The sequence below is a fragment of the Solanum lycopersicum genome, chromosome 5, assembly GCF_036512215.1.
Source record: "Solanum lycopersicum chromosome 5, SLM_r2.1".
Classification (NCBI taxonomy): domain Eukaryota; kingdom Viridiplantae; phylum Streptophyta; class Magnoliopsida; order Solanales; family Solanaceae; genus Solanum; species Solanum lycopersicum.
Genome location: NC_090804.1, coordinates 21738289 through 21765640, shown reverse-complemented (window position 1 = coordinate 21765640; position 27352 = coordinate 21738289). Strand labels below are relative to the sequence as shown.

Genomic DNA, 27352 nt, shown 5'->3' with positions numbered 1-27352 from the left:
TTCTCCTTAGACAACATAGGTGGGTTAATGGTCTTCTTACCACCCCGAGTAGTGATTGACATACCGTCATTTTTTGGATTTTGGACAGTGTTACTAGGAAGAGTGTCCGGTTGCCGTGTGTTCACAGTCACAGATAATTGGGCAATTTGCAACTCAATATGCTTAATTGATATTGCATGTGTATCGACTTTCTGCTCAATACCCGCTAAATCACTCCTTAACTCTTTAATGTGCTCATCATTAGCATAGAACCTCCTCATCATTTTGTGCAACATATCCTCAACTCACGGCATACTATCTCCACCATTCATAGGAGTAACTTCACGATTTTGAGGAGGGACATAGGGCCCATTCCTATCATTTCTGTTACCATTGTTACTCCTATTGAAGTTGTTGTCGCGGTTGTAGTTTCCATATCGGACATAATGACCCTCATGGTTATTGTTACCATAGATCCGACCTTGGTTTCCTTGACCTTGGCGCCAATTCTCCTGATTTTATTTTTTGGGCACTCGGTCGGAAACCCCCCGTCTGCTCATTTACTGCATAGGAATCCTCTGCATAATAGCATTCATCTTTATGTGGTGGTGGTTAAGACAAGTAGTTAACTGCATTTATCTTTTTTGCACCCCTAGTGATATGTTTAATACCAACCCAAGCTCAGTTCTCATCTGAGCCATCTCTTCATGAATCTCCTCTGTGGCTAGGTTGTGAGTGGATTGTACTGCGAAGGTATTTCTCTCAGTATATGACTTTCTAGTACTCCAAGTGTTATTGTTCCGGGAGATTTTCTCTAACTTTTCGGCAATCTCAGCATAAGGACACTCCCCATAAGAACCACCTGCTATAGTATCCAAACACCACTTTATTATTATCATCCTGTCCCCGATAGAAGTATTCCTTTAGTGACTCATCATCTATACGGTGATTGGGGACGTTTCTCAAAACGAGGTGAATCTATCCCAAGAACTACTAACTAACTCTCATGGTAGTACCACAAAGTTGTTCACTCTGTCTTTGTGGTTTAGTTTCTTGGAGACCGGGCAGTAGCGTGCTAAGAAAACGTCCCTTAGTTGGTTGCAAGTAAAAATTGAGTTATAAGGGAGCTAAGTGAACCAAATAACAGCCTCTCATGTCAGTGAGAGAGGGAACACTCTTAGCCCTATTACATCCAAGTCCAAGTCAGGCCTCCCTACACAACTTTTACATACTGCCCTTACCTTAGCTATATGGGCATGTGGATCCTCAGAAGGTAGCCCTGAAAACAAACCTCTGGCAGTGAGCATTTGCATAAGGTTACTAGTTACCACAAAGGTGTCTGGTGGAAGAGGGGGCAAGACAAGTGGCCCATCGGAGTCTGCTATATTGTCATAGTCTATGCAGTATTCTTGGGGCCGTGGAGCGGGATTTTGTCCCCTATGTTGGTTTTCACCCGGAGCATCGGGTAAAAACTGACCATGAACATCAACCGGAGCTGGTATGTTCTTGTTTGGATCATCATCATTAATACCCAAGTTTCGATTCATGTTGCATAGTGTACGCTCTAATTTATGATCGTAGGGAAACAAGGGTTCTCTTCCTCTCCGTGTATTTGGCATACAAGGAAGATAGTTCTGCAAGAATAAAAAAAACAATAAACAAAGTAAAATCAAGAAAATATCGTCTAATGTATAGTAATAAGTTTAAGTTCATCTAAAAGCTACTTTCCCCGGCAAGCGGCGCCAAAATTTGATACGCTCAAACTTACATCTCAAATAAGAAGTAAAGGGTCGTATCAAGTAAAGAACCCAAATAATGAGGTTAGGATCGTTTCCACGAGGAAAATAGTTCAGACTTAACTTCAATCTATTATTACTATTATTTAGTCAATTATTTCCTTGGAAAACAAAGACAATAAAGGGGGGGGGGGAGGATTATTTCTAAATGAAAGAAAATAATTAGCTAAATCAAAGTACACAACTAACAGATTCAAATGTTGGAGTTTAATCAGTTAATAAAAGTAACTAGGGTTTACGTGTTCCCCGCAGGTTCTTAACTTGATAATTTTAACTATAACAATTATTTCCTAGTATCTTGCATGCAAAGTGATAAGTTATGTATTTCTACATCCTTGGTCCGGCATGTAGAAAATTTCACTCCGCACCTTGATCCAGCTACGTGTATTGTTATACTAACCCTTACCTTTACCTCATATTAAGCATTGTATTCAATATTTGACTAAATTATTACCTCGTACTAATCAATACTAGCCTATTAAATAGTATATACTAAATCTATGTTGATAATTCTTTTCCTATTATCTACCTCCTTGGCCGGCAAGTAGCATTAAGGCGATATCTAACGTTGGTCATCCTTTAAAAAGACTTCTAATTAAGCGAAAGAATTATCAATACATGCAAGACACTATTCTAGAATTGTTATTTTAGTTAGAGTTTATCTTATTATTCACTCATGGTTCCCACAACCCTAGCTGTGGAGTTTAGTTACCCATAGTCATAATCACAATATTCATATATATGATATAAGAATTCATGCACTTACTTTGATGAGAAAGAATAAAATCCAGAAAATTACTTGATTAATCGACAAAATCACCAACAATCAACTCCAGAGAAAAGTGTAATAAACCAAAGTGTAATAATCAAAATTATCTCCTCACAAAGAATCTAACATAAAAGTGTCTAACAACCAAGATTCTAACCTCAAAAACATGGTTTTTCGAACTATTTGTTAAAAAAAAAACCTAATCAAAGAAGGACTCTATTTGCTAAAAATCTGTCAAAACGCTGCTGGGTCGACATACCCAGGACGGGTCATCGTGGTCACGATGGGCCGTCATCGACTCTATCGTCCCATACTTGGCAAATTCTTCTGCTTCTGTCTTCATTACCCTTGACGGCAGGTATGACGGATCGTCACAGGCACAACTTCTCTGACTACTTCTCTGATCTTCATGAAGAATAAGCAGGACGGACCGTCATGGCTACGACGGTCCGTCACGCGCTCCGTAACCCCACACTTGGTCAGACTTGCCCATCTTTCTTTAGCAGCTTCACTGTGATGCCACCTACGGACCGTCACAGGCACGACGGACCGTCACAAGCTCCGTAGGTGGTACTTTTCTTCATTTTTTGCTCAAAAACTTCCGCGTTCATCTTTAGACAGATTTCCTGCAAATAAAGAGAAACTTACATAAAAATTAATACAAAAAGGCTTTTGGACACACACTAAACTTAAGGAAAAAGCATTAAAAATATCGTGAAATCACGGTATATCAATCAACGAGCTAGAGATCAATGTACGGGTTCAAATTATCTCGAGGGAAGGTGTTAAGCATCCCTCGAGGTCCACAAATATGGATCTCGGCCGTATCTTATGCAATTTATGTGGGTTTATGAGTAGCAGTTAAGGTTAATTCATTTATTATTTATTTAATTAACATGCGCAATTAGGTGGTAGTATAATATTGAACAATTAAAGCTAGTTTATTTAGTTTAGCATGCAAGAATATGTGATAATATCAACAAAGATTAAACAATTATCTCACATTATTATTTTAATTAATTATGAGCATGCGAGACTAGGTGATGAAAATAATAAATTCTAATCAATTAAAACAAAAGATAAGAGAGGAAACAGAAAGTAGACAAATAGATAACCAAAAAATTTAATATTTTACTTAAGCTACCCCAAGTAAATATAATTAAAGCAAATAAAGGGACATATGTAAAGGGAGACTCTAAAGTAAATATAATTTTAATCTCTCTCAAGTAACTCTTCAACACTTGAACTCAATATTTGAAACCCCTGTAAAACAAAATAAAGCAACAAAACACAAACATAATAAAAGGGGCACTTAACATTATTCATTTTTTATAGAGACGTGCAAAAAGGACATCATCATATTAACTCAAGCATCAAATTACTAAAATAAGTAGCAAACACTGAATATGACATTACACAGATACGTCACATATAAAATTGGAAGAGAACTAAATTGAATGCTTCACTTATTTATTTCGAACACAATTTTTTTAATTGATGATGCAAAACGAAAATTAAAATAATATAGTAATTACTAATCATTCAAGCAGAAATAATTGTCAGGAATGAAGTGTTTTATAAAGCGATCCACGGAACAACAATACAGCAATATCAATAACACGAATAATGATCCAAAGTTTGCTAGAGTTCTTATTTTCTTTTCAAGAGTAGAGAGCAATATACCTTTTTTTTAATAAGAGTGAGCCAAGGTGAGAGATGAGAGTGAATGAGCAATGAGAGAAAGTAAGGTTTTTTTTATATAGTAGAAGAGGGCACACATTAAAGGAAAAAATATTTTAAGAAATTAATTAAAAATATTATTTTCCTTAATTAGGAGGAGAGCAAAATTAAATTTATTAAAAAAACATTTTATTATCAAATATAAACAAGTAAGAATAAATTAGGAAGACTAATATTATTTTTCCTTAAATAAAGAAGGGCCAAATCAAATTTATTTTATGTTATTTCTTTTACCAAAAAATAAACAAGTAAGAAATCAATCAATTAAGGTAAAACAATTCAATCAAATTCTCTTTTTTATCAATTGAAAACGTTTACCATAAACTAAACATGTAAGAATTTTCCCTAATTTAAACTAAGGAAAGGGAGTCAATTAGCAAACTTTTTATTCAGAATCAGAAGTCCCAAACGGACGTGAATTTTTACAGCTCAAAGAAATACTGAATTTTATAATTTTATCATACAGACAAGTCAAAAATGGAAAAAGACTATTATGGAGATAGCATTAATTTAGGTAAACAATCAAATTAGTTTGAACAAATTGTATTGACTTAAAGAAAGCCAAAATCATGGTTCAAGCATAAGAAAGAGTTATTGACATTTCAAATAATCAATTATATGCGGAAGAACATTCACAAATTAGCATAATCGAAGCATCACTTAATCGGTTAATTATTCATTACCAATTTCAGCAATTATACTATCCTCCATTGAAGGCTTAAATAGTATGACACCATAGTATTATCAAGCTAACAAAACTAGTCAACAAGAATAAGAAAAATCATAACTAGTATAGTTCACATTCAAAATGGAATAACCTTTTCAATAAAGTGAGCATGCATAACAACATCACAAAAATTCAAACCAAATTGTGCAAGAAAAAATAACAGAATTACCAAAAGATAAGATAACAATTTTAAAGAAATGTACCTGGACGGGTCTGTTACAGATCTGTCTTTGACAAACTCAAAATTTCAAAAGTTTCATCGGAGCTCACTTGTTCAGAGTCTCGCCTGGAGATGCTTGGTTGTTGGAGCTAGTGTTGCTCTCCTCATCGGTTGCCGCTGCTAACTCCAGTGATCCTCGCCTGGATGCTGCTGCTTTTGGTTGTCCTGCCGAAGCCAAGGAGAAGAGGAGAAGAGTTGAGCGGCGTTGCCTCACCACTGCTAGTGGTGTTTCTGTCCAGAATCTGGTTGATGCTTGTCGTTGCATTCGCCGAGCTGCAGTCCACAGAATAAGAGCAGAGGCAGACAGCGCCTGCTGGTTCCTGCACTGTTGCTCCTCTGCCGGAGGAGAAGAGAAAAAATGAGAGGAAGCGAAGGCGAAGAGAAGAGAGGAGAGGAACAGAGGGACGGAGGAAGGCGGCTACCTCCGCCTTCGCACGTTTCGCCGGAGCAAGGAGAGAGGAAGGACAGCGACTGCTTGGAGAGAGAGAGAGAGAGAGAGGAAGTGGCCAATCCGTTCAGATAGAGGGAGGAAGAAGATAAATGAGAGTGTTCAAGTTTTCTGGTCTTTCTAAGTTTAAAGGAAGGTTTAGAGATTTAAATCAGGACCGTTTGATTTTGTATGAGATGAAGGGTTAGGATTCAATCTTAATTTTTAACTAAAGGATGGATAGACGAGATTAAATGAATGGGTCTTGGGAGTTGAATTAGAAAGGCCAAAATAGAAATATAAATTGGCTATAATAAAAATGAAAGGGGGGTTACTATTGAAATAAAATTAGAATTGAATAGGCTAGAATTGCAATGGACAAAAATAAAATATGCTACAATTTAAAAGATTTAAAGGGAACTTAAAGAAATGCTATTCAATTAAAATACTACCAATATTATAATATATTCTATATAATTAAAATCACTTAAATTTAAAAACATTTGAATTATTTCGAGTTTTACTAATAGTTTTTTAAAATATTTTGATAATATTTACGATTATTTTATAAACCAAGCATAAATAATATATAATTTTTAGACAAAACAAACTAAAATTTTAGAATCAAAATATATTTTAAAATACGTATTTAATCAAATAACATTCCTAAAACATGGTTAAAGATCAAAATTGGGTGTCAACAAGTGTTTAATGCTCATAATGTTTACCCGTTAGATAGAATTTGAGATGAAGATTGAGAAGAAACTAATGAAATATTAGAATTTTTAAGACTTTTTTAATGATGCTACAACCATGTGTTTTGGAATTTATCATCCCACTATTTCATCAGTATTAATAAATATGTGTGCCCTTTCTATTAAATTTTCTAAATATAAAAAAAAATAGATAACTTTTAGAGTTACAAATGAAGGTATGATTGAAAAATTTTAAAAATATTTTTTACTTATTCCTCAAATTTATTTGACTTCAACTTTATTTCATCCTGAATATAAATTATGAGGTGTGCAGGCACTTGTTGACACTTTTTATGATACTTCAAAAATTTTACCAGAAGAAATTTCAACTTGTGAAACGTGTAAGTCTATCAAAAAAGTAGAAGCAAAAATTTTGTATTAAAAATATAGAACTACGGAAAATATTTTAGGAGAAGTTGGTCAAAATTTTAATCAAGAGAGTAAAGCTCGAATTTCAACTTATATGCGAGGTTTTCTTGGTCTTAATTCTACTAACCGTGATGATTTTGAAGAATATCTTAATCAATCTTTAGAAGCAGTGGAAGACAAAGATGGCAATAAAGGTTTATTAGGATGGTTGAGGAGGCGGAGCGTTGCATTTCCAATTTTGAGCAAAATTGTTCGTGATGTTCTAGCTATTCAAGATTCATCAGTTGAATTGGAGGCTACTTTTAGTGCGGCAACATTTTAAATTGGCGATCATAGACATTCATTTTTGAAAAAAATTGTAAACATCAATTTTGTTTGGAGATTGGGTCAATGCAAGAGGAGAAATAATAATTTGTCAAAGTTAAATTCCAAACAAGAAACTTGAGTTAAAGCGGTAATTGGATCTAGTGATGATGAATTAGAGTCACAAGAGTTTCTAGCAAATTTGCCAACACCGGAGGATGTCATCATCGATATGTTGCGACAAATAAAATTAAGTTTTAAAGGAGAACACATATATTAGAGTACATCCGAGAACTAATTGAAACAGAACCCTTCCTAGAAGGCGGCTGCGTAAATTAGTTACTCATCTAATATTTGTAACAAATATTAGTTTTATATATGAGAACTTATTGAAACAGAACTCTTCCTAGAAGGTGGCTGCATAGATTAGTTACTCTACTAATATTTATAAATTGTACAAATCATTAAGGAGGTCCTAATAAGAGATTTTGAGGAAAAAAATTTGATTGCTCCGGACGCCAGATTCATGGCCTATAACACACGAAAATCAGTAATTTAGGTAATTTCTAAAAGAAGGCTTAAATAAGCGTTAAAAATGGTGTGACTATGCCTACTAGTTACCAAACTCATTACAGAGGTTTTCATAAAGTTTTTTGGAAAAAAAGTTTTGGGTACTTTGGGACGGTAGATCCATGGTATATAACACACAAAAAAGCAAGGATTTTGGATAATTTCTAAAGAAGGGCATGTCAATGAGAAAATAGGCGTTAGAAAAATGGTGTGAGTGTAAGTGGTGGTAATCCAACTCATTCTGGAGGTCCTCATAAAGTTTTTTGAAAAAAAAATTGGGTGCTCCGAACACCATAAACATGAGTTATATATAACACACGAAAAATGAAGAATTTTGGGTAATTCCAAAAAAAAAAGGCTTCTAAATTTGGAAATAGGCGTTAAAATGTGAGTATACATGGTGGTTCCCCAACTCATTACAAAGGTCCGTATTAAGTTTTTTGAGAAAATATTTTTGGGTGCTCCGGGTCCGAGGCATCAAATCTATAGGTCATAGCACAAAACAAATTGAGAATTTTGGGTAATCCTAAAATAAGGTTTGTAAATGCGAAAATAGGCTTTTAAATGGTGTGAGGATACGTGTTGATTCCCCAACTCAGTACAGAGGTTCTCATAAACATTTTTGAGAAAAACATTTAGGGTTAGGGCACCAGATCCATGGGGTATAACACATGAATAATCGAGAATTTTGGGTAATTCTAAAAAAATGAACGTAAATTCGGAAATAGGCGTTTAAAAAAAGTGTGAGTATACATGGTGGTTCCCCAACTCATTACAGAGGTCTTCATATATATTTTTATTCAAAAACTCTATGAGGACTTCCATAATGAGTTGGGGAACCACCACGTGTACCCACATATGTGGTGGTTCCCCAACTCATTACAGAAGTTCTAATAAAGTTTTTTGAGAATTTTTTTTTGGATGCTTCAGGCCCTAGATCCATTGGTTGTAACAAAAAAATTGAGGATTTTGGTTAATTCCTAAAAAGGTTTGCAATGCGGAAATATAGTTAAAATATGGTGTGAGTATATGTAGTGGTTTCCCAACTCATTACGGAGGTCCTCATAATGTTTTTGAAGAAATTTTTTTTGGGTGCTTTGGGGTGCCAGATCCATGGGCTATACATAAAAAAAAATTGAGGATTTTGAGTAATTTTTTTTAAAAAAAAAAGGGGGGGGGGGGGGGGGGGGGTTGTTAATAGGGAAATAGGCCTTAAAAATGATGTGAGTATACGTAGTTGTATCCTAACTCATTACGGAGGTCCTCATAAAATATTTTGAGATAAACATGTAGGGTGCTCCTGGCGCCAGATCCATGGTCTATAACATACGAAAAATTAAGTATTTTGGGTAATTTCTAAAAAGGGCTTGTAAAAGCGAAAATAGGTGTTAAATGGTGTGAGTATATATGGTGGTTCCCTGCTTATTACGGAGGTCATCATAATGCTTTTTGAGAAAAAAATATTTGGGTACTCTGGGGAGCCAGATGCATGTGCATATAACAAACGAAAAATCAAGAATTTTGGGTAACTCATAAAAGAGGGCCTACTAGTGCGGAAATATACATTAAAAATGGTATGAGTATATGTGGTGGTTTCCAACTCATTACGGTGGTCCTCATAAGGTTTTTTGAGAAAAAATGTTTGGTTGCTCCGGGGCCAAATCCATGGGCTATAACACACGAAAAATATGAGGATTTTGGGTAATTGCTAAAAATGACTTTTAAATGCTAGCATTAAAAAATGTTGCGAGTATACGTAGTGATTCTCAAACTCATTACTGAGTTCCTCATAAAGTTTTTTGAAAAAAAACATTTTTGGGTGCTCATGGGCTCCAGATCCATAGGCTATAAAACATGAAAAATCAAAGATTTCGGGTAATTTCTACAAAAGGGCATGTAAATGTAGAAATAAGCGTTAAATTGTGTGAGTATATGTGGTGGTTCTCTTACTCATTACGAGGCCCTCTTAAAGGTTTTTTGGGAAAGTTTTTACGGGTGCTCTGGGCGCCATATCTATGGGCTATAACACAAGAAAAATCGAGAATTTTAGAAAATTTCTTAAAATGGTTTTGTAAATGCGAAAATAGGTGTAAAAAAATAGTGTGAGTATATAGTTATCATGTGTTGAATTGCAATGGTTCATTGTGTGTTGGTTGAATTTCGAATTTTTCGGGCAAAATAATCGCTTGGTTACCTAAATCACTTTTGATTTGATAATCTTGTATATTGCATGTTTAGATTCAAACTTGTTGCTATTAATTCTTTATCCTTTCGATTGTCGATAAATTGTTCCTAGTGAGATTTGACCTCAACTCTTAGTTGGAAATTTTTATTGACGACGATCGCTTACTCTTTAACGTGTTTTGAGGGTAATTTTAGTGTTATTATCACAATGCCAAACAAGCTTGAATAAGATTAAAATTCAATGTTCATTAGCTTCAAATCCTGCCTCCACCTACGACTTTACGACCCATAGACCAATTTGGGAAAGATGTACTAAGGTTTAAGTTACCATTTCCGATTATGTTCTCAGACTGTCCATAAAGTAAGGGAAGAATGAAAGCAATGGAAATAAATTTCTATGCTCTACTAGTCTACTCGATATGAGAACTAACTTTTTCTAAAAAGGTCTTACCAAACTAAGACACTTAATGTAGTTAAGAGACGTGGTCTTTTGTCAATCGTATTTATAATGTAAAAGTGATAATGGACCACATTTGTCATGTAATGACCAAGCTAGTAGGTACAGAGAATTAATTCATGAAATTCTATGTCAACTAATTGTTCCATATACTCAACTACCGCTATATCTTATCTTTTTAGTATGAACTTTCTTCCACCTCTCACTTCATGTATTAATTGCTATTCATATCGTTTTCATAGCAAAAAGAACTTATGTGTCATGTATTGATATGTATATATAATATATCAGATATTGGATAAAAAATGTATATAGTGTATAGATGACGTATGACTATATGTTGAAGAAGTATACAAATCTATATACATTGTTATACAAGAAATGAAACATTGCGGACCGAATTTTCTTAATCTCAACTCAAAATAATCCCTAGAATTTAGTTATGAGCACCTCATATATTTCAAATTGCTCAGCAGACGTACAAAGTGGACCGCAATTTGGCTAACCCTCTTCTTTCCATTCGGGTTGGGTTGACCTTTTCTAACCAAATTGAAATCGTGAGACAGTTCGGTTCTCTAGGCCCAATTTGCCACCTTGGAGAAAGTGAGAGGTGTTGAAATTGTTGAACCGTTAACGACGGATCCTAATCCTGTAGGATCGGGTGAATTCCACAACGGCGAATTTCAAACTTGTGGGGCCCTATCTATTCCATCTCTCGAGCCCCCGAAGAAAACCCCCTACCCTTCGGACTCCTCAAAATAATCTCAACGTGTTTAGATATGAGCTCCTCAAATATTTCAAATTTTTTGATATATTTATTTATTCAAAATGATTTACGATTGCAGCACATTGATTTTAACATTTGACTTTGTAAAAGAAGTCATTAATGATTGAATGAAGGTAAAAAAAAAACACGAATTACTGTGCTTGCAATTGAAAATGAGCGAATGAATATCTTTCTTTTTTTTTTTAAGATTGATAATTAGGCTATATATTTTGGGAAATAATTTATGATCGAAGGCTGATTTTGTTTAATTATCCCTTGTATTACCGGATTGCAGTAATTTCGTTTTAGTATAGTTTTTAAATAAATTATAATTAATAACTGATTAGCTAACTTTTTCTTTAATTTATACTCTTTTGTCCATTTTTATTTGTTCAATTTTAACTTTTTATTTGTCTCTTTTTATTTGTTCAATTTTTAAAAAATTAGAAAAATACTATTTTTAATTACCACCTATTATACCTTTAGTTTACTTAGAGAATTAATTTTTTTGAAAGTAGAACCTCTTTAATGAATAAATTGATTTTGAAATTTTATCAATTAATAGAAATAAAATGATAAACTCACTGTGTCAATTCAAATTAAACAAGTATGAAGTATTACTAAGAAATGGCAATTGTTTTAAAATAGAAGTTGAGAATCGTTATTATTTTAAATTATATTGTGTATAGTATATAGAAAGGGCTAGTTCGAATTTTTCAAATATTAAATTTAATAACTTATATTGAGTTTTTAAATTTGTAAATCAAATGAAACTAATAAAATTAGATTGCTAAAATAGATCTAAAGTATAATTTTTTTCAATAAAAATCTCAACTTTTACCCCAACAGTTCAACTAAAATTGCTACATATAAACGGTTTATTAAAAGTACTATACTCATTATGTTCTAATTTATGTGATACTTTATGTTTTTTTAATAAAAAATTTCCAATTTGACCATAATTTTGTACATAAAAACTTCAATATTTTTTAAAAAATAAATTTTATATATTTATAAATTACATAAAAACTAGAGAAAAGACATAAAGTTACCATTGAAGTTGTCTCGAACTTTCAAAAAGATATTTTAACTTTGTGGGTGTTCTATTTCCCTATTAAACAATTTAAGACTGTTATAAATATCTTACTTTTCACCCAAACCCAATTGCAAAAAAAGAGGTGCAATCACGCACCAATGGTTGTTTGACACGTATTAAATTCTTTTAATTTTTAATATTCATTTTTATTTTTATTTTTTTTTATTAACTTTATTTCTGTTTTTCCCTCTTTATTCCTAAATCTTCATTACTCAAATCCTTTGTTATTTGTTGTAAATCCTCCAAAAGTAGCAGTAATAGTCACCTTCAACGTAGCCTCCATATTACAACACTATTTCCCTCAACAAAACATCACTAAATAAGATCAATTCAACTTTTCGGTTACTAAAGCAAGACAAGAGACAAGAAAAAAAAGTAACAAAAAATGGATGGAGTAAATGGATCTTCTAAATTAAAGAAGATGAAGAAAAGATAATTGGATTTTTTAATTTGGGTGAAGAAGATAATGGGGAAGATGATATAAATTAATTAAATAATTAATAATAAATAAATAAAATGACACGTGACACTTTATAGCTGGTTATGACAGTGAAAAGACTGAGTCATACGCCTCATTTGCTTTGTAACAACCCAGACGAGAAAATGAGTCAAAATGGTTCATTTACTAAGATATTAAATAGTTCGATGGGATGATAGAACACTTTCAAAGTTCAGGTGTCTTTATGCAAATACAAAACAATTTTAAATGTGACTTTATGACTCTTCTCTAAAAACTATTATAAGGCTCAATAATGACAATTTAAATATTTTTAAAATATATATAAAATTAATTGTGAAAGATAAAATTATTTAAATCTCGGCATCCGAAATTATATGAATTTCTAACCTGGTATATTAATATAATAGTGTAAATACTCATTGATGTAGAGAAAGAGAAGCCGCAAAGAGGATTTGCAAATCGAGAATTTTGAAAAATTTCAAAAAATAATTTTGTAAATGCGGAAATATGCGTTAAAAAATAGTGTGAGTATACAATTATCATGTGTTGAATTGCAACGGTTCATTGCGTGTCGGTTAAACTCTGAATTTCTCAATTTTCTATATCCTTTGTTTGATTATGTATTTGCCCAAAATAATCGCTTGATAATCTAAATCACTTTTGAATTGATAATATTGTATGTTCAGATTCAAACTTGTTTCTATTAATTCTTTATCCTTTCGATCGTCGATAAATTGTTTCTTCTGGAATTTGACCTCGGCTTTTAGTTTTTTATTTACGATGATCGCTTACTCTTTAACTTGTTTTGAGTATAATTTCAACAGTATCACAATGCTTAACAAGCTCGAATAAGATTAAAATTCATGAATATTCATTAGCTTCAAATTCTACCTCCACCTATGAATTTAGTACCAAGTTTTAGACCAATCTGGGAATGTAAGGCAAGAATGAAAGCAATGTAAATACATTTCTATGCACTACAAGTGGCCACTTGATAAGAGAACTAACTTTTTCTACAAAGGTCTTACCAAACTAAGACACTTTTTGTAATTAGAGTCTTGATCTTTTATAAATCATATTTATAATGTTAAAGTGAAGATAATGTGTACAAGTGGCCATGCTAATGATAGCAACTACTTCAAGTGTTAGAAAAAAGGACCACAGAGAATTGATTCATGAAATTCTATGTCAACTAAATTCTGCCATATACCCAACTACCACCATATCTTATCTTTTTAGTTTGACCTTTCTTCCATCAGTTACTTATTTATGATTGTACATTTTCATAGCAAAAAAAAAAAAAAATCTACAGGAACTAACAAATTAAAATAATTTTTTCTTTTGTTGATATGTATATATATTGTATCAATATTGGATAAAAAAAATATATAGATGACCTATAACTATATGTTGAAGAAGCATACAAATCTATATACATTGTTATACAATAAAGGAAACATAGCAAACCGGATTTTCTTAATCTCAACTAACTCAAATCTCCTCAAAATAATCTCAAGAATGTATGAGCACCTCAAATCTTTCAAGTCTCATCAAAATAATTCCAAAATTTTAGTTATGAGCTCCTCAATTTGTTTCAATTTTTTTGATATATTATTTAAATTTGAAATAATATATTAAATTAAATACAAGTTGTGAATCTTAATTATTCTAAATTATAGTTGTATATAGAAGTGTATATGGATAGCACTAGTTTGGTTTTTTCAAATATTAAATTTAATAAGTTGTATCGAGTTTTTTTCTCGATTTTACTAGATTTATTGTTTGATGCTTTAAGTTTTTCGCCCCTATTGTGTATATAAGCTATATCGTATAAATATTTCCAATAAAAATCTCAAACTTTTACCCCAACAATTCACCTAAATTGCTTACATGTAAACAGTTTATTACAAGTATTATACTTATTCTGATCTAATTTATATGACATTTTTTATTTTTTTAAATCAAAATCTTTTAATTTGATCGGAAATTTACACATGAAAATTTTAATTTTTTTAAAAAATGAAATTTATGTATTTATAAAAGACATAAAAAAATACTACGAGTCACAAAAATAACAATTCAAAATATATAAATAATTTATTTAAATCTTGATATGAGAAATGTCTCATGGTATATTATTAGTGTAAATACTCATAATAGAGTATGTATAAAACTAAAATCATATTTTTATATAAAAAAAAATCATGATGTAGAGAAAGAGAAGCGGCAAAGTGGACATGATTTGCAAAGGGAGACCCAATTTGCAAGGCAAGATGAGTGGAATAAGTGACCACAGGGAACTTGTTTAGCACTAACTTGTGCTTCAAACTCTTCCATACAAATGGAACACAACCCAACTGCGTTAACCATCGGCATCATCTCTAAGTTATCATCATCACCTTCACAAATCAGCAAAGCCTCTGCCGCTGCGTTGAAATCCTCCATCACCGTTAAAGCAAGGTCGAGATCGAAAACTTCATCCATCTTCAGACACTATATATATAAAATTGTGATTATAACAAGAAAATTGATAGCTCTATTTATATGAAATCGGGGGTATCGATTGCTTATTCGTGGAAAGAGGAAAAGAATTTCACGTTGGAGTTTAGTGATATTCACGTCCATTTGTAGGTTTGACAAATACAGTACTTTAAGGACCAGTACAAGAGCCTCTTGGTTTGACTGGTAAACATATGTTCATTTAAGAATAATAAAAAATGTTTTGGTATATAAACTACTTTATGTGCTTCTTTTTTTTTTTTAAAAAAAATTGTCATAGAGTTCGAAATTTGGGGTTAAAATAAATCATTGATATTTGTGCAAGATAAATTAATAGATTAACAAAAACAATAAAAAAATGGAAATAGATTAAAATAAATTTTAGGGCCCGTTTGGATGGGCTTAATAAAAGCAGCTTTAAATAAATACTTTTAAAAGTGCTGAAACTTATTTTAAAAATAAGCAGTTATGTGTTTGGATAAAAGTGCTGAAGTTGTTATGTCAAACGTGAAAAGGGATAAATGGAAGAAAGAAATGTTAGGGTTATATGGGTAATTTGGAGATTGTATAAAAATATTAAGCACAAAAAGATAAAAATGTGGTCAACTTAAAACAGCTTATAAGCTAAAAATAAAAAAACACCCATACCCCAGCTTTTAACTTTTGGCTTAAAATAAGTTTTTTTTAACTTAAAATAAACTGTTTTGAGTATTGCCAAACAGCTAAATAAGTCAAAAACCAGCTTTTAAGTCAGTTTGACCAGCTTTTAAGCTGAGCCAAACAGACTCTTAATCAACTAAGTAATAATAATTTTTAACTATAGTATTTTTATAACTCATAGGATATCAATATCCTAATTTTTTTTTTCAATTAATGGATCATTATTTCAGTTGTTATCAATCTCCTATTTCGGTTTTTCTTTACTCTTTTCTAGTTGTCCATTTTTTTAAAAAAAAATTATGATGTAATAGTGATTTTGCTGATGTCATTTTTATGTGTATTTTTTATTTGAAATTGTTTTTTTATTTAAAAATAATATAATTTTTTTTTATCTTTGTAAATTGTAGATGAATATACTTTTTAAATCAAACTACATGAAGTGAATAATAAGTGTCTGTTTGAAAATACTACTACATCACTTGCAATTAGCATCTTTATCTATATAAGTTTCATAAATAAATATTTGTTATCCAATTTTATACCTATTTCATACAGTAAAATATTTATTCATACTATACTAAACTTACTAATTGATACCAATTTTAGTATACATTTTAAAAATATGCACAATTTATTGCTCGTTACTAATGGGTGGTTCACAACCAACTTGATATACTTTTTAAGCACCAATAAAGATATAATAATTTTGAATTTGTTGAGGTATCAAATTTCATACATATTTAGTACAGTGAAATATGCCTTTATAGGATAAACTACGTAACTACATATACATCACTATCATATATACTATATTTATCTCTAGTTTAAAATAATTATATTTACTACTACTTTATTATTTATACCATATATTTTAAAAGATTTTATTAGATACATAGATCCCTTAAGTAAAGAATTATATAATTATCTTAAATCTAAACTCCTGGTTCTTTAACAAGTCAAATTCTCTATTTTTTCCTTCTGTATTTTCTTCATAGTCACGTCCTCTTCCTTAATTTTTCTTTCCCTTTTTATTTCTTTATTCGCTCAATAAATGTTTATATATTCAAATCAGTATTATACATATAGATTTGTTACAAATTAGGTTTTATATTTTTTGATTTTGTTATTTATCAAACACTCTAATGGTTTAACATTCCCAAAATCTCCATTAGATGCACATCCAGTGCAACAATAATGTTGGATACACATAAGATATACATGTATGTCGCGCCCCATTTTCGCAGAAAACGAATTTTGTGCACGACCTAACAACTCTTTTGGGATTTTGGAGTTTTGGAGTCGCCACCTAACGAATTAAGGCGCGTTAGGGCACCTATCTAACCTAACTAAGTCTAACTAAGGTCAACGGGCCAGAGATTAGGGTAAGGGTTCAAATTACCTCGAGGGGAAGGTGTTAGGCATCCCTCGAGGTCCACAAGTGTGGGTCCCGGCCGTATCTCATGCAATCTACGTGGGGGTACAAGTAGCAATCAAGGTCGTTTATTAATTTATTTAATCTTACTAAGTGATAACAAATACGAAACAATTAAGACTATTATTCTTATTTATTTAGATATGTAAAGCTAGGTGATGGCAATAAATAAACAATTAGGCTCATTTTATTTATTTTGACATACGACACTATGTTATAAACAAAATTAGCAAATATTAAGCAATTAATATGTGCGAAAATAAAGTTTGAAAATTGATAAGTTTTGAATATGAATTTTTATTTAAAAAAAATGTTTGTTTCTTTATAGGGATGATGCCACGATATTATTGATCGCGCTCCTCCACCATAGAAACAATTTTGATTTGAGGTCGGTCTAAAAATAGTTATGTTTTGAAAAATGATTTAAAAGATTTAGTTCACACGTAGGCACATAAACAATTACATATAAATGCACATAATTCTTTTTGAAATTCATGGGAAGTGGTACTTCCGGGGACGCATCGGTTTTAAAAAATTGGAACTAGACCTCGTAGTTCCTTTGACTTTTCCACTAACGATAGGTTAGGAGATAGTACTTTATAATTTATTTCAAAATAAAGTAGAGTCATAATCAATCCAAAATTTAAAGAAAGATTGAATTATGTTGCAAGGTTTTGATATGAAATATTTTTAAACTAAGTAACTTGCTAGATGCATAAAATGATTCTAATTTAAAAAAAAAAGTTGCATAATGAATGCGGAAATCTTCAAGAGGACAAATAGGATTTCTAATGATATTAACTAATTTTAAGGGGAGGGCAAATATGCACAAACAAATTTTGTTAAAAATTATTTACAAACCTATAGACATGATTTCTAGGTGTTTAAAAAAAAACAATGTAACATATATATGCATGATTTTGTAAATGATATGAACAAATTAAACCTTAGACATGGTTTCTATATGACAAGATGATGCTAAAATTATAACATTATTAAAACACCTAATCGGCCTATTAAGTTACTATGATTTGCTTTCAACATTAACGGAATCTAATTTATTATTTTTTAGACTTCATTAACAAAAGTGTTAAGCAAATTGAAAATTGATTAGATTATAACACCTATAAACATTAAATTTAGGTGGTTAAAGACAAACCTATAGGCATGATTTCTAAAAATATAACGAACAAATAAGCATATAAATCCCCCTCCCCTAGACGACCCCCAAATAAATTTATTATATGATCTTTAGGGTTACAATTGTTACAACATTCGAATAAATAAAATAGCGAAAAAAATAAAAATATATAGATATATATATACATTAAAACAAATAAATAAATCCTTCTTCAGTTAATCTTCAACTTGAACTTTAAGTATGAAACCTGTCAAAGTAATCAGATAACTACACAAGTAATCACACTTATTAGTCAAGGTGAGACAATATGCAATTATTTAATGACGAATTCTATATAAAAAACAGACAATGGTTTATACAAATATGTGAATGTGAAGATAGTATAAATGTTAAGAATACTAACCTGTTAAACAAAACAAAATGATTCACCTTTTACTCGAACAAAGTAGGAAAATAGCGAAGAAAAGCACTTGAATATTTACCGAAATATTAATGTGTTGTTTAAAGTAGCAAGAGAGCAATGAGAGAAGGGAGAGTGATGAGAGAATTTTTGGTTGAGAGTGAATGGGTGTCTGAATGAATAAAAGGAGTCTCTTTATATAGTAGAGGAGGGGGGAATAAATAAGGGAAATAAATATTTCAAGGAATCAATCATAATACAATTTTCCTTATTTTAAAGGATATCCAAATCAAAAAATATGTTAATATATTTCATTACCAAATATAAACAAGTAAGAATAAATTAGTAAATTTAAAAATAAGAAAATCAATTAAACTTATTCTTATTTTAAGAGCCAAATCAGATTATTAAAATTTTTTTTACTAAACTTAAGCAAGAAAGAATTAGGAAGAGCAATATATTTTCCTTAAATAAAGAAGAGCCAAAACATTTTAATTGAGAAAATCATTTAAATTTTAAAACATTTGAAATTCATTAATAATTTTAAAATATTATAATATTTACGATAATTTTATAAAATAAAACATACTAAAATATATAATTTTCAAGCAAAGTCGACTAAAAATTCTAAAATTTAAAATACGTATTTAATCGAATAGGATTTCTAATAAAGTTCAAAGGTCGGTCAAAATTGGGTGTCAACAGCTGCCCCTTGGTTGATTGAAAATGAAGAATGAATTTTCAGGCAACCAACGTTGACTTAGTAGCCGATTTTGTCCGACCGGCGAAAGATGTCAGTTGGATCAATTGAAACGATATAGAGTTGAAAAGGGTACGACCGAGACTTTGGTACTAAGCCGCCTACATATCTCTGGTTATACGAGAATCAGGTCGTGTGTAGTTCTAGATTCAAGAGCAAATGAAGCTCTTAAAAGTTGAAAGAGCGCTAAGGTGTTCGGAAGGCACGATATTGGCTTGAATGGATAAAATTAGAGTAGCGAGAAGAGAGATTGAGAGGCTAGAAGAGCGTGACAGATACAGGAAGAGCGTGATAGAGTGAGGCTATCAGCCTTTGAGCGAAGCTCGGGGTTTGAAGAATTGATAGAGTCTTTATTGTGATAGAGGATAGCATGATAATTGTGATCAAGTGCGATCGATTATATCTGCAAATTCTAGATAAAATGTTAGCTTATGAATAGATAAAGTATGACCAATAATGATAAAAAATGAGTTCTAAATAAATGACAAGAGGTGATAAGGAGTGTATCTGCTTTGAGACGTAGTGCAAACCTTGACGGTCTTTAACTTCTTTAAGGATTGAAACCCATCTCTGAAGAATAACGTCAAACTCCAAAATATTTGATATTATAAACATATAATAATATAAGCAAAATGTCTGGTTGTAAGGAGAGACGAGAGTAAATGTCGTATTGTAAGGCAGACGAGCCTACACATCCTTTTGTAAGGCGGAAGAGCCCAAACATCCTATTGTAAGGCGGAAGGGCCTAAATGTCGTATTATAAGGCAGACGAGCCTAAATGTCGTATTGTAAGGCAGACGAGCCTAAACATCCTATTGTAAGGCGGAAGAGCCTAAACATCCTATTGTAAGGCGGAAGGGCCTAAATGTCGTATTGTAAGGCGGAAGGGCCTAAATGTCGTATTATAAGGCAGACGAGCCTAAATGTCGTATTGTAAGGCACACGAACCTAAACATCCTATTGTAAGGCGGAAGAGCCTAAACATCCTATTGTAAGGCGGAAGAGCCTGAATATCCTATTGTAAGGCGGAAGAGCCTGCATGTCCTATTGTAAGGCGGACGAGCCTAGATGTCGTATTGTAAGGCGGATGAGCCTAGATGTCACATTGTAAGGCGGACGAGCCTAGATGTCACATTGTAAGGCGGACGAGCCTAAATGTCGTATTGTAAGGCGGACGAGCCTAGCTGAAGAGATAGAAAGTCACAGTGGCGAGTTGAATCCGAAGATATCTTCATGGTAGCCTGAATGATAGATGAGTAGCGAAACGATAGTGCGAGTAGCCAAGAATTTGTCGGAGCCTTTGTTTTGTAAACAAGTGAACAGTCGTTCAAACGGCGACTTTGTCTGTAATCTGCATAACTGTAACTTGTAATAGAGTAATTAGAGCAGAAAAAGCGGTAAATGTAAACATGATGCAATTTCCCATATAGACCATGAATGTTTGTCTTAAGATCATGAAAAAAATGACGTCTTAGGCCGTGATGTCTAGGGCCATGATATGCAAAGTGTATCCTCAGGTCATGAAAAATGTTGTCTGTAGGCCATGAACATGACGCCTTTAGACTATGACACCTTCGGATCATGATAGACAGAAATTAAACCCTTAGGCCATGATATGATGTCAGTAGGCCATGAGGATGATGCCTTTAGACTATGACGCCTTAAGGACATGGTAAGCATAAGATAAGTCCTCAGGCCATGACATGAAGTCCGCAGGCCATGAAAGATGACGCCTTTGGAGGATGACGCCTTTGGAATATAAATAATGAGTAAAGAGAGCGTATCTGCTTTTGACATCTGTTGATACTTATGACTTGATTTGATTCGGGCACATGTAAACTTCGAGCACGATGCAATCTTGAGGTTATGCAAACTTCGGGCACAATGCTGTCTCGGGCACAATGCAATGATGCATTTCTTCGGGCACATGCAATATCGAGCACATGCAATGATGCATTTCTTCGGCCACATGCAATATCGAGCACAATGCAATGATGCACTTCTTCGGGCATAATGTAATATCGGGCACATGCAGTATCGAGCATATGTAATGGTGCATTTCTTCGGGCACATAAAATATCGAGCGCATGCAATAATGCAATTCTTCGAGCATAAGTCAATATTGGGCATATGCGATGATGTACTTCTTCGGGCACAATGCAATGATGCATTTCTTGGGGCACATGCATTATCGGGCACATGCTATGATGCATTTCTCGAGCATAGTGCGATCTCGGGCATAATGTAGTCATGCAAGCCTAGATCTCGGGCATAGTGCAACTTCATAATTGAATGATGAGGTTATGTAGTAGCTTGGACATTTGCCTTGTTGGAAGGGTCGAGTGTCATTTGTCAGGCTCAAAAGTGGCATGTTGATTGTTGAAACTGCCTTTGTATATGTACGTGTATTTTCTACATTCAAAGAAAAATAGTTAGTTTGAAGGGGAGGTTGATCTGTATCCATGATTTGGCACAGCGTGCTTCTTTGGTGTCTGATAGAATTCTCTTCCGAGTATTATTGAAAATTTTGAGATTTTCTCAAAATTTCTGCCCCAGTGTAGAACTTCTGTTATTTTGATCTGTTGTAGTTGTAGCTCGACTATTGAATTTTTCGAGATTCTCTTAAAAATTTCTACCCGGTCTTGATTTTTAGCAATTTTGTCAAAATTCTGCCCCAGTTGTTGAGAAGATGTTTTTGATGGAATTTTTGAGTTTATTCAAAAATTTTGCCCCAGTATGGAGATGCGCAAGAAGAAATCTTGATGGAATTTTTGAGAACCTCTCAAAAATTCTGCCCCAGTTATCAATAGAAGGGAAAAATAAAGGTTTTATTTATGATAAGACCGAACCACATAGGAGCGCCTACGTATCCCCTCCTAAACGGGAATCAGGTCTGACGTAGTTCCAAAAGATATGGCATAGGAGGCCTTTGGTACAGAGACATTTGATATGGAGGGTTTGGAAATGGCATGAGAGGTGCATGATGCCAAGGAACTTGGTGCAGAGGTGTTTCGTATTGAGGAGGTTGCATAGTGGGATAATGCGGGTGTAAAGTAAGATGTTGAGGTTTAAGAGCATATGCATGGTGTTTGCGGAGGATATGGGTGATTTGGAAAGTAGATGTTTTTAGAAGCATTTGAATGGAGCTCGGTTGACTTTGAGAGGTAGAGTAATCCGGAGGAAGATTATTTTGGAGAGTGAATGTTCGTCTCCAAAGTTGGATTGGCAGAGAGTAAAAACTTCGCCCACTCACACATGTCCAACAACTCTTCTTCTAACTTCTTTATTTTCTGCTCAAGGTTTGATACCAACTTGTCTGAAAAACACTTTTTCAATAGTTTTGCACATAACCTTAGCATTAGTCCCTTTCACTTTTTCCTTTGCAATTCTCAATCGGAAGAAGAGGAAATGACCTTTGATCGCGTGTGATAAACCATGGTCTACAGATCAACCATTGGGAAAGGGTAAAATAAATAAAAGCAAAATAATACCCAAGTTAGAATATTGCATAAATTGAGATATCAAACACGTTATTTAAGATAAACGACCTAAATGCAAAAGAGCCTCGTTGAGCCAGAGGTAGGCCTAAGCGACACATAAGTGATGCACAATAACTAATTCAAGCCTTATTTGTCAATTTGGAGTTTAGAGTTAGACAATAAAACGACTTTCAGTTATTGAAATAATTTTTATTTATTACATCAATCTAGAGATAACTAAAGGGCTAGGGATAACACATGGGGAATAAAAAGAATAATAAAAAAACTTCAATTATGTTGCTCTCCAATGTTAGGCACAATCTGCTTCCTCATTTCTGGGATAATGTCATAATCGGTGTTGAGGAGGTTGCTAGCCATCTTCTTTCTGCCTTGATTAAGTGACGATATGACTCTATGGAGATCAAAGCAGTGAGGCCGTCTAACGGTTCATTTGCTTCTAACTCTCGATTTTTTTGAATATCATTCCACCAAGTCTTCAAAATGGGATTAACTTTGACCACCATTTGCGTGTTTGGAAAGTGAGGGTGAGTCATGACTCTGTTAACAAAGTAACAAACGACTTCTAAACTCCATTTTGACAATGTTGGCTTGATTTAATTATCATGATCACGTTGACACATAAATATGCAATTTGTCTAAGGGTGTTGGGGCCCTTTAGACAATAGGGTGACTACTAATTATGTGGATTGACACCAAGGGTCAAACCACTTAGGTTTTATGCAACATGTATGACTTAACCAGGACTTCTAAGAGTGGCTTGACACGGACTTGAAAGGGATTCTATGCGAGAGGCTCGTGGCTTCGCGGTAGTAAAACTATCCACTACGTCCACGCATATGCCGACTCTCTATAATGGGTATTTGAATAATATGGAGTAGTTGTGAGAGGTGCAAAGGCACAACATCACGAGAACAAAATAAAAAAAAGGAAGAGGGTCCCAATTGGGGGAAGTATGAGCGTGATGCCAATTATCAAAGCAATAAACATTTAGCATTTAAATTGGAAAGCGGTAACATATAGGCAGCTTATAAACAATAAATAAATAAATAAGCATGAATAAAGGAAATTAAACATATAAAGATATGAAAACTACACAAATAAAGCAGGAGAATACGAGACTAAACATGTAAGCAAATAAGGGGAAAGGGAAAAGGTGAAACATGATAATAAACAATTAAGGAAAAGGAAAAGGGTGGAACATGGAGAGAAGACAATAAATAAGGAAACAAAATAAGCTAAACATGGTAAGCACCTAACAAATAGTGAAATGACAAAAATAAAATAAACCCCACATAAATAAGCAGTTAACACGTAATGGTAAGAACCTAATATCCCCAACGGAGTCGCCATTCTGTCGCGCCCCATTTTCGCAGAAAACGGGTTTTGTGCACGACCTAACAACTCTTTTGGGATTTTGGAGTTTTGGAGTCGCCACCTAACGAATTAAGGCGCGTTAGGACACCTATCTAACCTAACTAAGTCTAACTAAGGTCAACGGGCCAGAGATTAGGGTAAGGGTTCAAATTACCTCGAGGGGAAGGTGTTAGGCATCCCTCGAGGTCCACAAGTGTGGGTCCCGACCGTATCTCATGCAATCTACGTGGGGGTACAAGTAGCAATCAAGGTCGTTTATTAATTTATTTAATCTTACTAAGTGATAACAAATACGAAACAATTAAGACTATTATTCTTATTTATTTAGATATGTAAAGCTAGGTGATGGCAATAAATAAACAATTAGGCTCATTTTATTTATTTTGACATACGACACTATGTTATAAACAAAATTGGCAAATATTAAGCAATTAATATGTGCGAAAATAAAGTTTGAAAATTGATAAGTTTTGAATATGAATTTTTATTTAAAAAAAATGTTTGTTTCTTTATAGGGATGATGCCACGATATTATTGATCGCGCTCCTCCACCATAGAAACAATTTTGATTTAAGGTCGGTCTAAAAATAGTTATGTTTTGAAAAATGATTTAAAAGATTTAGTTCACATGTAGGCACATAAATAATTACATATAAATGCACATAATTCTTTTTGAAATTCATGGGAAGTGGTACTTCCGGGGACGCATCGGTTTTAAAAAATTGGAACTAGACCTCGTAGTTCCTTTGACTTTCCCACTAACGATAGGTTAGGAGATAGTACTTTATAATTTATTTCAAAATAAAGTAGAGTCATAATCAATCCAAAATTTAAAGAAAGATTGAATTATGTTGCAAGGTTTTGATATGAAATATTTTTAAACTAAGTAACTTGCTAGATGCATAAAATGATTCTAATTTTTTTAAAAAAAGTTGCATAATGAATGCGGAAATCTTCAAGAGGACAAATAGGATTTCTAATGATATTAACTAATTTTAAGGGGAGGGCAAATATGCACAAACAAATTTTGTTAAAAATTATTTACAAACCTATAGACATGATTTCTAGGTGTTTAAAAAAAAACAATGTAACATATATATGCATGATTTTGTAAATGATATGAACAAATTAAACCTTAGACATGGTTTCTATATGACAAGATGATGCTAAAATTATAACATTATTAAAACACCTAATCGGCCTATTAAGTTACTATGATTTGCTTTCAACATTAACGGAATCTAATTTATTATTTTTTAGACTTCATTAACAAAAGTGTTAAGCAAATTGAAAATTGATTAGATTATAACACCTATAAACATTAAATCTAGGTGGTTAAAGACAAACCTATAGGCATGATTTCTAAAAATATAACGAACAAATAAGCATATAAATCCCCCTCCCCTAGACGACCCCCAAATAAATTTATTATATGATCTTTAGGGTTACAATTGTTACAACATTCGAATAAATAAAATAGCGAAAAAAATAAAAATATATAGATATATATATACATTAAAACAAATAAATAAATCCTTCTTCAGTTAATCTTCAACTTGAACTTTAAGTATGAAACCTGTCAAAGTAATCAGATAACTACACAAGTAATCACACTTATTAGTCAAGGTGAGACAATATGCAATTATTTAATGACGAATTCTATATAAAAAACAGACAATGGTTTATACAAATATGTGAATGTGAAGATAGTATAAATGTTAAGAATACTAACCTGTTAAACAAAACAAAATGATTCACCTTTTACTCGAACAAAGTAGGAAAATAGCGAAGAAAAACACTTGAATATTTACCGAAATATTAATGTGTTGTTTAAAGTAGCAAGAGAGCAATGAGAGAAGGGAGAGTGATGAGAGAATTTTTGGTTGAGAGTGAATGGGTGTCTGAATGAATAAAAGGAGTCTCTTTATATAGTAGAGGAGGGGGGAATAAATAAGGGAAATAAATATTTCAAGGAATCAATCATAATACAATTTTCCTTATTTTAAAGGATATCCAAATCAAAAAATATGTTAATATATTTCATTACCAAATATAAACAAGTAAGAATAAATTAGTAAATTTAAAAATAAGAAAATCAATTAAACTTATTCTTATTTTAAGAGCCAAATCAGATTATTAAAATTTTTTTTACTAAACTTAAGCAAGAAAGAATTAGGAAGAGCAATATATTTTCCTTAAATAAAGAAGAGCCAAAACATTTTAATTGAGAAAATCATTTAAATTTTAAAACATTTGAAATTCATTAATAATTTTAAAATATTATAATATTTACGATAATTTTATAAAATAAAACATACTAAAATATATAATTTTCAAGCAAAGTCGACTAAAAATTCTAAAATTTAAAATACGTATTTAATCGAATAGGATTTCTAATAAAGTTCAAAGGTCGGTCAAAATTGGGTGTCAACAATGTATATTGGTTAAGAATTCATGTATCTGAGTTAAGATTATACGTATCTATAAAAAAGAATTCAGATCTTTTGAATTTTGATTTTTTTTTAAAAACTTTTTATTGGATTAATGATAAGACAAATACTCCACAATCGTAATTATATATGTGTTTAGTATGTATTCGAGATACATGCTTTTGAATATAATGTATGGAATTAATACTTGATACATCGAATTAATTATAGATACATATAAAAGATACATGGAATTAAAATTAGCTCATAATAGATATATGGAATTAATACTATCTCATATAAATAGACACATGAAATTAATATTAGATAATATAACAAATACACCAAATTAATATTAGACACTTCTTTGATACATGAAATTAATACTACATACCTATAACAAATACACAAATTAAATTGTTTGTTGGATACATCATATATTGATAATAGATACAATCAAAAATTGAATGAATTTTATTATTTTAAGAGCAATAAAAGGGAATTAATCAAATTGCATGACGAAGATATACATGTTTTTG

The 27352-nt window shown here is 32.2% G+C and overlaps 1 long non-coding RNA gene across 2 annotated transcripts; it reads right to left on the bottom strand.

Moving 5' to 3' along the window:
- Positions 1-2556: 2556 nt before the first annotated feature.
- Positions 2557-6037, bottom strand: LOC138348536 (uncharacterized). Of its 2 annotated transcripts, none has more exons than XR_011221212.1 (2): positions 5215-6037; positions 2557-3170 (listed from the first exon to the last, which is right to left on the bottom strand). It is a non-coding gene; the product is annotated as an uncharacterized lncRNA (long non-coding RNA). The 2 variants fall into 2 exon arrangements; XR_011221213.1 differs by having other exon boundaries at positions 5282-5801.
- Positions 6038-27352: the final 21315 nt, after the last annotated feature.